General features: G+C 37.0%; 1 protein-coding gene across 1 annotated transcript in view; it reads left to right on the top strand.

The window, feature by feature from the left end:
- Window positions 1-7,381: 7,381 nt before the first annotated feature.
- Window positions 7,382-10,526, top strand: part of CHD9 (chromodomain helicase DNA binding protein 9) — a 79,153-nt gene continuing 76,008 nt past the window's right edge. The window contains exons 1-2 of the mRNA XM_017740826.1: window positions 7,382-7,631; window positions 9,376-9,464. The gene's annotated coding sequence lies outside the window, so the exon portion shown is untranslated. The remainder of the gene's footprint in view (window positions 7,632-9,375; window positions 9,465-10,526) is intronic.

Raw genomic sequence — 10,526 nt, 5'->3', positions numbered from 1 at the left:
CGCCCAGAGGTGGCCGGGGGTGGGGGCGAAGTTTGGGGGGAGGAATTGGGCCTTCCCGGGGTAGCGGGGTGGGGGGAGAGCCTGAACGTCCCGCCCTCTTCCAGGTAAGAAGATGGCAGGGCGAAGGGAAGAGGGCTGGTCTCCTTAGGGGAGTCAGAGGAAAAGGCTGCATGTCCCTCTCCCCCACCGAGGAGGTGGCAGGGACAGAAAAGGGTTGAGTGGAGGAAGATAGGGAGGGCAAGGATGTCCCCGGCCACCTTGTGTCGTTTAGGAAGGTACTGTGAGGCAGGGAAGGGATGCAGACCCTCCCAAGCAGAACAGTGGGCATGGCAGACCTGGCTTCTCATCACACAAGATAATAGAGGTGGGCAGAGGGAGAAATTAAAATCATTTCCCAGGGCAAAGGAAGCAGTAAGGAAAAGAGGAGCTGAGTTTGGCAGCCCACTGGCTTGCATCGACCACACCAGGAAACGTGGGAGCAGGGGAAAGGAAGATGGCAGGGGAGGGTTGACACGAGGTGAGGTGTGTCTGGGAGAGATGGAGATGGGCATGCAGTCTGCTCTCCTGGGCTGCAAGATTGCTGAGGTGAGGAGAGCTGGTGGTGCATGGCCACAGGCTCCTGCTGCATGGGTGGAGGCTTAAAAGGGGATTTGGCTGTCAAACTGCAGGGCTGGAATTTATGGACTGGCGTTTTCCAGATAGGGGCTGCAAGCTGACCTCCTCCGGGGATGACAAGGAGAGGATTAGGATTCTGAGGCCAGCTCGGTACTGTGGGTAGATGGCACTGGGTGGATAGGTGGCATGCATCTTTATTCTAGTGAAGTGGAGAAATTGTCACATTTCCCAATGAGGCTTTAACACAGCAAAAGGTTAAAACCTCTTCATTCCTTCTTTACACACAAATTTTTGTGAACGGGGATGAAAACCAGGTGGAAAGGATTCTGAATTCTCTCTTTTTTGTTGGATAGCTGTGACAACAAGGTTGATGCAGACACTTTCAGTTTGCAAGAAATGGTTTGGTCTCCTCACTGTTGCATCCTAAGTGCCTTGAATCTTTAGCAGCTGAGAACTTCCTTCAGTTCGTGAAAGCCATTTAACTTCATCAGTGTGAGAAGATACGGCTTTTGTTCTTTTCCCCCCCCGCCATTATGTTGAAGACAGCTGAACCTTTCTGTGTTACAATTCATGCTCATGGGGGACAAAGTAACAATTTCTGTGGCAGGATAGGGTTTCTAGTTCTCTTGGGTATTTTTTGAGACTTTAAAAAGTAGCCTTAAAGAGTAACCCTCCTCTCTCAGGAGAGCTAGGCCCGTCAGTCCTAAGAGATCATTGCAACTCTTTTTAAACCTGGATCATTTGACACCAAGTTCCCAATTGGCAGGTGTGAGGTAGAAAAATTATTTCACCTTGTTTTACATGTAATCATTTGCATGCAGTTATAAATATGTTTATAATTCAAAGCAGAATATTAATATTCCATCATTTTTGAGCAAAATCTGGATTTTTATCCTGTCCCTGAATTTTAACGTTTTGTTGCACAGATCAACTTTCTGTTAGTTTCACAAGGTAAATATTCTAAAATCAACGATTATTCCTATCTTAGACTTTGTGAACTATTAAGGAAAGAGTAGCACTTAGTAGTTTTTACACACCTTCAGCGCCTTACACCTGTAACTAATAATGACTTTTTCATTCTTCCTGCATCTGTCAGATGAGACTTCCAAAGTGCCACGGACTTCAATGCCCAGATTGTGTAAACCAAAGAGCAAAAATTAATACACGTGTTTTTGAATGTTAACCTATTCAGGGATCAGTGTGCCAGGCCCTTGGCACATGGAGAAGTTAGTGGGAAGTAAAGTAGGATGTCAGCTTAGATATCAACAGCTCTGTGGTTAATGGCCATTGTGAACTCTCTAACCTTAAAGTAAATATGAAGGAGCTTTTTTTCTTTCGCTGTTAGTGAGTAAGCATCAATTTACTTTGTATTTAGAAGATGACAAGGGCAGGCACCTAAGTAGTTACAGTGCATCTGTGCTGGTTTACCTTGTGCTAACTTGCTTGTTTGTATTTAACCAAATAGTTCTATTTATACAACTTTATGCTGCTTTTCATGATGAAGCTATGCTAATTCACGCCACTCAGAGCAAGGCTATCATTTTTTCTGTAAAAAGAAGTGGAATTTAAAGTCTTACAGTTCCTCAAGAATTTAGAGGAATCTCATCACCTTCTCATTTCACATGAGCTGCTTGTGCTAAATGCTCCTGAAGATTAGTCGAAGAGTTCAGTCATGGAAAAATGTTGATGAAAGCAGAGTGTGGTTTTAAAAAGTATTCTTAGTGTCATCTAAAAGATGTATGACATGAACCACTACTGAGAGACTATAGAGACCCTAAATCAGGGAATTTTCATTTGTTTCCTTTTATGAGTGAGATAAGTTAATGATGCAGACAGATTAAACCCAAAAGACTGACATGCTTTAAAATTGCCTTTTTTGTGGAACCCATGAAGTAAGTAGATGCACATTTGTTCTCACTTGGTTTATAGGGTTAGTTTTAAGGTGGTTTTTTTTAATGTATCTTACAGTAAAAATATTCCATATATTTATGGTATATGTATCCTTCAGACACTTCAGAAGTACAGGTAAGCTGGACAATTATATATTTTATGGGTTCAGATTCTTTACAGTGCTTTTTTCTTCTTCTATATCAGTCTCGTAGAAAGAAGTGCCCAAATACCTGCATCATCTTATTTCTTTGATACTTTTCATACAATTTAGGGTGGAGTCAAATGGCATATCCTATTCATCACTGGATTGCAGTATTCTCCTTCTTTCCACCATTATATATGAACTGAATTCTCAGTAATGCTTGGTACTTGTGTTTAGAAATCATCCAGTTGAAACATTTTTGTGTTTAACTGAAGTCTGGTAACCCTTCACACCCAGATTATTTCCTAACCCATATAATTTTGTCAATACTTTATATTCTTCCACCAACCTATCCAGAGTTGTCCTTTTAATGGTCTTTGCTCTACCAAACCATGTTAGCTGTAAGCTTAATGAAGACTTTGAAATCTCACACTTACTTGGGCTCCCTTAGTGTCCTCATTCTATTTCCCAGTGCTCTTCCTGTAGTCAGAAGTGGTGCCTCAGGAACGCAGGGTATCCGCGTACACAGGAATGGATGATGGAGAAACCAGCTTTTTGTTTAGTCAAACCTTCAAGAATTGATAGTTAACATTATTATATTGTTGAAGTATTCTCTTTCCCTTTCAGCAAAAGAAAAATACTAGGAAGTGATTATTTTGCTGATAAAACAGCAACTGCAAAGCATTTGCAGCTTTTGCTTTTGCTGAAGGAATAGCAAGATTCTCATATTTAATCTGTCTGACCAGTTCATAAATGCGAGAATGAGCTGGACAAAAGTCAAACAGGCTGACCACAGGACTTTCTTATTTACAGCAGTGCAGGGAGGGGAGATCGTTTTATTAAGCAGTATTTTTTTTTCTAGAAGTGTTACAAGAAAATGTATAATGTGGTTTACAATGACCATGTTTTTGAGTAAATGCAGCATTGAAAACTTGCAGAAGACCAAGTCTAAATAATTTTTAACAGTGTGGTTAATGAAGATTTATCTTGACTTTAGAAACACTAGAACCTTAGGAGTACTTTCAAAATGTGTATGTAATAGAATTCAGATGTATACTCTGTTACCTCTTAGCATGAGCTTTAGTGATCAAGTAAAAGGCTACTTTTGGAAGCACCTTGGATCCAAGTTCCACTTTCAGTGCTGACTTTACATTACATTCACTTTCTAAGCTGCAAGAATAATGTTACAAAGTAGGAAGCATTTTTTTTAAAAGTCAGAGTTCAGTAGAAATACATTGGTAAGGTATGGCATCTGCCAGTAAGCAGATGTGTTGAAATCTTCAGGTTCATTCATACAGATTAGCCAGGCATTGCCAAATATTAATGTCTGTAGGCTGGCAGTGTACATGTGTCTTTCTCTTTGTAAGTGATATATATTTTTGTTTTAATCTTAAATCAACAGTTAGAATTTGCAGGAAGATGGAAAAATGTTCCCATCCTTTTTCTGGAGACAAATGGCAATTTTGACTTGGTTCTTTATCTGAGTCATATTAAAAATGTAACTCTGGTTACCAAATTGTTTCCGTCTGCAGTGTTTTCTTGGGCACTTTTCCTTGTGCCGCATGAGCAGTATAAAAGGTTTGTTCACTCTTTTATGCTGGTCACTAAAATTCAGGAATTCCTCCAAAATTTGTTCTGTAAATGGCTTTTGAAAAGAAATGGTTTTATTACATTTGATACTGAACACCCTAATGAAGAAACTTTTAACTTCAGAAATATTTCATTTATGTAATGCCATGAAAGTCTGCCCATCTGATATTCCATATGTTATTGGAAATCCGAGAATTCAATACAATATATTTTTGCTTTCAATTACCCTGTAGTAAAGCTACTGTAGTTATGGCTTCCACCTACGTTAAAAACAGTGTTAGGTACGACAATGGGCTTGAGTCCATGTAATATGGTGTTGCTGGTTTCAGCATGTAGTTCTTCAAAGTATTTTTTTGCTGTTTTTCAGAAGCTAAACTTAAGTTTAGCTTCAGAGGCAGGTTTTTAGGCAAGTTCGTAAGAACTAATTCATAAATACTCTTGATAAACAGGTGAGTATTGTCCCATTTAACTGGGGAAGTTTTTTTAAAGTCCATTTTGACTGTCAGATTCTTGTGCCAAAGTATTGATGTCACAGTGAAAGTTGTCTGGAGTCTCTGTCTGTTGCAGGTAAATTCAGGAATATGTCCTGACTGTGCTGGAAACTGAGACAAGATGCAAAATGATGTTTTGCTTGAGTTATTAGTTTTAATTGATTTCCTAATTTAAGAAGAGTATACTGAATAAATTGCGAACTTGGAGTGTCTCGCTTAACATGCGCCTGAGAGGAACTCTTTTAGGAAACTTTCTTATCAAATCTCCTTATATACAGTTTTAAAAAACCCCAATAAACAAAACAACAGAAAACTTGTAGGCAGCCTTCCTCTGAATGGGGCAGACTTGTGATATAGATGAAACTCCTTATGCTGGTAAATGTGGTGTGGAGTGGGATGTCTGAACCTGTTTTGTTCAGTAAAGTACTGGCATATCCTAATCTGGCAGTGTCAAGACTTGAAATTGTACTCTTTTTTTTTCCCAACGCAGATTTCTGTCAATGTCAAGTCTTCACAGCTGCTGTCTGTACTCATCAATCAGGATCCATAGGAATCTGTAAAACAGGCACAATCCTTTGCATTGTTCTAGTTGGTACTTCCAGGTTATAAACTTGCAGTAGTTCACACAGATGCTTATCAGGCTAGAACATGAGAATTATTGGAAGATAGTGTATTATCAGATTGTGAATTGAAAGAGGGCTGTGCTCTGAAGTCTTCTGTCTCTGATGTTTTGTAATGAAATCTTGGTTTAGGGCACACGCGAAAATGAAAAGGGTTTTTTTTCTGACTTTTAATGCAAATGTTTTTCTAAATCTTAAAATGGCCTAAATGTTCCTGAGGAAAGATACCAGAATCCAGAAACATATGTTGTAGGTCTAATTTAAGGTGTAACACTGAAATTGATGACAAAACTATAGAAAGCCTGTAATGCTTACATCTGAAATCTCAGCATTCTTTTTAAATTTACAAGGAAGTTTGTGTAACTCTTTCTAGTGATCAGAGAGGTAAACTGCAAACTATAAATACATTACACTGAATATGTTACTCTTTTGACAACTAAAGTTCCAAAAGAGATATTTGTATTTTATGCAGATATACTAAAAAGAAAAAAGTTGAGTGTAGTGGTATTAAAACAAAACATGGGAAATTTTTGTTTTCTGTATTAGAAATACAAGAAGGAAATCACTGAAGTCCTGAAATTTATGAGAATCTCCACAGGTACACTTTAGAGAAACAAAATTGCAGTGTTTTAAGAGCAGTACTCATTACTAATATGGATTCCTTCAGTAGTTTGGTGGCCAAATGCCTGAACTTCTCAACAGCTATTTTCACCTGACTTGGGGATAAACTTTGTTCTTTGCAAAAAGATATTCCAACCTCTTGGTATCTTTCTAGATCCCTATCAATAGTAGCAGATTAAGATGTTGTTATTCGCTGTATTATCATTGTCCCTTTATTGTAATTAACGTACACAAAATATAAATGACAAAATCTGCTGTTTTAATGCAAAGTCTAATGGGTTTGTTAAACAAACAAGAGGAAGAGTTAAAACTTGTGGGAGACTATATACTGAAGCAGCAGATGCACACCTACGTGTTTTGTTCTGCAGGTGTGCGTTGAGGGCAATAACCTTTGGCAGAAAGGTGAAAAAGGTAGTTGAAAATAGTGTCTTCAACTGCTGTTAAATTTTCTAAAGGTATTTGCCAAAACTGAAGACATAAAAGCACACAAGGATGTTGTGTAAAACTAAACTGATTTATTAAAATTTACATGACATTTTAAAAACCAGAAGTTTGGGGAGCTATTCTCAACTAATTGAAATGAAGTGTTTATTTCCTGTTACACTGATGTGTATAAAAATCTGTGGTTTAGTGTCCAAAATAAGAATTACAGATTCACAGAATAGGTCAGGTTGGAAGGGACCACAGTGGGATCATCTCGTCCAACCACCCAGCTCAGGCAGGGCCATCCCAGAGCACAGGGCACAGGATTGTGTCCAGACAGTTCTGGAATATCCCCAGTGAGGGAGACTCCACAGCCTCTGGCCAATCTGTTCAGTACTTGGGCACTGCACAGGAAAGAAGTCCTTCCTCATGTTCAGGTGGAACTTCCTGGGCATCGCTGCTCGTTCCCCTTGTCGCATTGCTGGGCACCACTGAGCAGAGCCTGGTCCCTGCTCTGAGCCCTCCCTGCATATATTTAGAGAAATAGCCAAAATACTGTTGTTCACATTTTTTTATTAGTAATAGTAATGCTTTAGAAATTCATCAAGGAACATAAGGGAATCGTGTACTTAGGGAAATGTGTATTTTTCTTTCAGTATTTTAGGAAGATACTATATTAGTTGGACTGTGAAAGATAATTTTTTAAAAACTTTCTAAGATGGTTCAATATGGATCTAGGCATGCTTATAACAAACACAGTTCTGGATCTATTTAATGAAATGTAACTTTTACTGTATATCAGTTAATTTTACCAATTCAAGATTCAAAAGCAAGGATTAAGACCTTCTCCCAAAGAAGGCATCTTTACAGAATAATCTTTTTAACACATCACACTTAACAGATACATATGTATATATATGTGTATTTAAAAGTTCACATGCAATATAACTTATGTGAGAATCTGTGGCGGTAGATCCCATTTTGGAACTTATGAAAGCTCTAAGTTCCTTTTGTGTGGATTTCTCTTTGGTACTTTGTATAATCATTAGTGAATCTTCTGCTGTCTGATGTATTTGTTGTATTTCATATTTAGAATAATGTATTGCAGACCTGGTGAATGTATATCTAGTTATTTTTTTTTTCTTCTTCTTTTCAATGTAGGATTTTTCAAACTTTTAAGTATTCCACAATTGTCTCCATATTGGAAGCTGTTCAAGCAAGTGGACACTGTCCTAAAGAGTAAGAAACATCTTTTTTTCTCTTCATTTTTAGGATTCAAGAACAATCTAGTTGAAGAAGGATACACAGGTGTTTTGGATAGCCAAAACAGAACTTTAAATAGCATTTGTCCTATATGGTAGATATAGGTGAATTAGATTTCTTTTTTTACTGTTGAACTCTTACAGGTAGGATAAATTACTTGATAGCAAGTTTTCAATTTTTCTTTTTTCAAATAATAAATTTTTGAATGCCTCTATTCAGTTAGTTAACATATTGTAAAACCTTTATGCTTTAACTTTATTTAGCCAACAAAGAACTTTCAAATAAGCAGAGATTTAGGAACAAAAAAATAGATTAAAATGTTGCATAGAACCAGACAGTTAAATAGTTTCAAACTCTATTCTAATTTCTGGATGTGAAGAGGACTTGTGCATGACAGGAGCTCTATTTGTATTATGGGATTTCCAGTACAGAAAAACAGAACATCTAGAGCAAGTTTTCTTGCTGTTTTGATACAAAATTCATATCCCTTCACATAGATGGTAAACAAAGATGGATGTATTTTAGCAACTTTCCCCTACATGTGTGTTTGGGTACATGCTTACCTCATATGAATTTTAGAAAAATACCTCTCTGCGTTAAGTGTCCCCATTATTACAGAGCAGAGACATTTTAGTTTAGCAACCTTGGAATAAGTCTTGGAAAGTTACTGAATAATAAAAGGAGGTTAAAGGTAGTAATTTATGTACCAAATTAGTACCAGATAATTTTTTTTTTTCTGGAACATTGCAGGATTTGGTACTGCTATAACCAATTTGTATCTTCCACATATGTTACAGCATTCAAAGATGTAGGGAGAGGAAATAATTGTATTAAAATCTGCGTCTTAATACAGTATTAGATTCTATGCTATCTTCTAACGAAGTTTAAGTTTGAACTGTGTTAATAGTTCTGCAAAGGTGTTTGGCATCACAAAACTATATTTAGGGAAAGTTTTTTTTGGGAAAGAAGAATCTCTGTATGGGAACTGGAGGATGTTTGGTGCCTTGGACACAATAATCATTTTTGAAATGGAAAAACACACTGGTGTAGAATATCAGTTCCTATACAGACTGTCTGTCTTTTAATGTTAGAGAATAGATTTGTGTGCTTTGAGGCTTTTACACAGAGGCCCTAGAACCACCCCACCCCCACCCCCCATGCACATTTTCCCTTAAACTTTGTAATGTTTTGAAGCCTCTTTCAGATTAAAAGAGAAACCCTTGAAATTGAGCTCCTCTACCTACTGTCAAGGCAAGGAATAGGATAAAGCTGTCAGGCAGGCATTCTCTCCCGGAAAGGCAGTGTCAGTTCCCATTGAAGTCCATCTGTCAGTGTGGAACAGCACACTGCTGTTAAAAGACATGTACAGGGCTTCTCAGACTGACAGGTTTAAAACCTAACCTCAAAACTTTTTGTTTTGTTGTTGTTTTTTTTGAGTACTTATATTGTGTCTTAAAGTTACCCTAAACCTTTTAGTATTGTGGCACAAACTACCCTTCACCCTTAGAAGTTTGTAGACTTGGGTTATTTTTAGTGGTCTTCCAAAATGAACGTGTACCTATATACCAGACACTTAAAAAAGCTACTAGTGATTGTGTATTAATTCTGGTGTTCTTGGATTTATGATATCTAGTGAGTTTTTGAGTTGCAGGTATAGCATTTGAGTGTACACTCCTGAAGTTGGTTATTGTGTGACTTGTTTAACATGCTTCATTTTCAGGTCTCTGATGATGAGGTATCCATCTGGATTTAAAACACATCTCTGAGCTTCTTAACTCTTCATTAAAGAGATGTGTTCTATATTCATGGGTAAGAGTATTTTTTATTTTGACATGGGACATGTTATTAAAGATATATTTTTAATTTAGAAGATCTCAGCAACTTATTTTTGTCTTAAAGGTTTATCAGGAACTTTTACAGTATAGGGTTCATTAAGTGCCTGTGCTAGCTCTTAACTTCAACCCAAGCTAATAATTAAACTTTGGAATTCATATATCTAAGTATTAATGCTCTAATTAAATCACTAACTCTTAGTATTACAGATAAACAGTGGTATACAGGTAAAGAATTTATAAATTGATCTGTGATTTAAGAGTAATTTTCTGATATATACAGTACTATAGGCTTTAATGATGCATCTTGCCATACATCTTTTAAATTTGCAGTTTTGGGAAGAAAGTGATTCTAACCTGGAATGCAACCAAAGCAAAGGGTCTGAATTTTGTGCAATCACAACAAACACCACCACCTTTTCTCAACAACATAAACCTTACTCTGTCTGAAGAAGTTTTGTGGTATTATACATACCTGCACTTCAAAACAGTAGGAAAAAAAAAAACCCAACCACAAAAGACTCTCTAGAAAATATCATTTTTTCAGAAAGCTGCTGGTATTTTTAATTTTTGTAGGTCTCTAAAGAAAACAGCTAAGTTTACTTCATACATTACAGAATTTATTTTGTCTTCTCTCCATATAATAAGTACAGCTTACCGAAATACCATTTTGAGGCTTCATAAATTTACCTTGAGTTAAAAACTAATGTTAACATGGATCTGGTAAAGAAGTATAGTAAGTAGCCTAAGTATATGCTGTGGGACTTTTTGATACCATGTTGTTTTATTGCAGAGAGTTCTGTGCTACACTTTCTCTTTGGGATGGTTTTGCTCTAGTGAAGGCAGACAAGGCTGAGAATGGTAGAAGTGTTTTCAGTTAGGGAATAAAAGAGTTTAGATCTACTAAATGTTCTTTTTTAGTCTTCTATATTACTGGGATTTTGAGGAAATTATGTCCCTCTAGTCCTTTTAAATTTAACATGTACATTGATCTTTAAATCTATGATAGAACATCATTTATATTGGTGCATCAGCAGGA

This window comes from Corvus brachyrhynchos, unplaced genomic scaffold (genome assembly GCF_000691975.1).
Source record: "Corvus brachyrhynchos isolate BGI_N302 unplaced genomic scaffold, ASM69197v1 scaffold26, whole genome shotgun sequence".
Classification (NCBI taxonomy): Eukaryota; Metazoa; Chordata; class Aves; order Passeriformes; family Corvidae; genus Corvus; species Corvus brachyrhynchos.
Note: the sequence above shows the minus strand (reverse complement) of the source record. Positions and strands in the feature narration are given on the sequence as shown.